This window comes from Caretta caretta, chromosome 26 (genome assembly GCF_965140235.1).
Source record: "Caretta caretta isolate rCarCar2 chromosome 26, rCarCar1.hap1, whole genome shotgun sequence".
NCBI lineage: Eukaryota > Metazoa > Chordata > Testudines > Cheloniidae > Caretta > Caretta caretta.
In genome coordinates, this window is record NC_134231.1 from 15,095,802 (window position 1) to 15,096,944 (window position 1,143).

Here is a 1,143-nt window from a genome sequence, read left to right on the forward strand (position 1 = left end):
TGGTTCCCACAGCATTCTACAGAAACCTCCTCTGTCCTTTCAGGTGTTCCACCTGTTGGAAGACATGCCAGTTCTGGGTAGAAAGCTGGCTAGATTGTCGGGCTCAACGGGTAGTGATCAATGGCTCCATGTCTAGTTGGCAGCCGGTATCAAGTGGAGTGCCCCAAGGGTCGGTCCTGGGGCCGGTTTTGTTCAATATCTTCATAAATGATCTGGAGGATGGTGTGGATTGCACTCTCAGCAAATTTGCGGATGATACTAAACTGGGAGGAGTGGTAGATACGCTGGAGGGGAGGGATAGGATACAGAAGGACCTAGACAAATGGGAGGATTGGGCCAAAAGAAATCTGATGAGGTTCAATAAGGATAAGTGCAGGGTCCTGCACTTAGGACGGAAGAACCCAATGCACAGCTACAGACTAGGGACCGAATGGCTAGGCAGCAGTTCTGCGGAAAAGGACCTAGGGGTGACAGTGGACGAGAAGCTGGATATGAGTCAGCAGTGTGCCCTTGTTGCCAAGAAGGCCAATGGCATTTTGGGATGTATAAGTAGGGGCATAGCGAGCAGATCGAGGGACGTGATCGTTCCCCTCTATTCGACATTGGTGAGGCCTCATCTGGAGTACTGTGTCCAGTTTTGGGCCCCACACTTCAAGAAGGATGTGGATAAATTGGAGAGAGTCCAGCGAAGGGCAACAAAAATGATTAGGGGTCTGGAACACATGAGTTATGAGGAGAGGCTGAGGGAGCTGGGATTGTTTAGTCTGCAGAAGAGAAGAATGAGGGGGGATTTGATAGCTGCTTTCAACTACCTGAAAGGGGGTTCCAAAGAGGATGGCTCTAGACTGTTCTCAATGGTAGCAGATGACAGAACGAGGAGTAATGGTCTCAAGTTGCAGTGGGGGAGGTTTAGATTGGATATTAGGAAAAACTTTTTCACTAAGAGGGTGGTGAAACACTGGAATGCGTTACCTAGGGAGGTGGTAGAATCTCCTTCCTTAGAGGTTTTTAAGGTCAGGCTTGACAAAGCCCTGGCTGGGATGATTTAACTGGGAATTGGTCCTGCTTCGAGCAGGGGGTTGGACTAGATGACCTTCTGGGGTCCCTTCCAACCCTGATATTCTATGATTCTATGATTCTAGT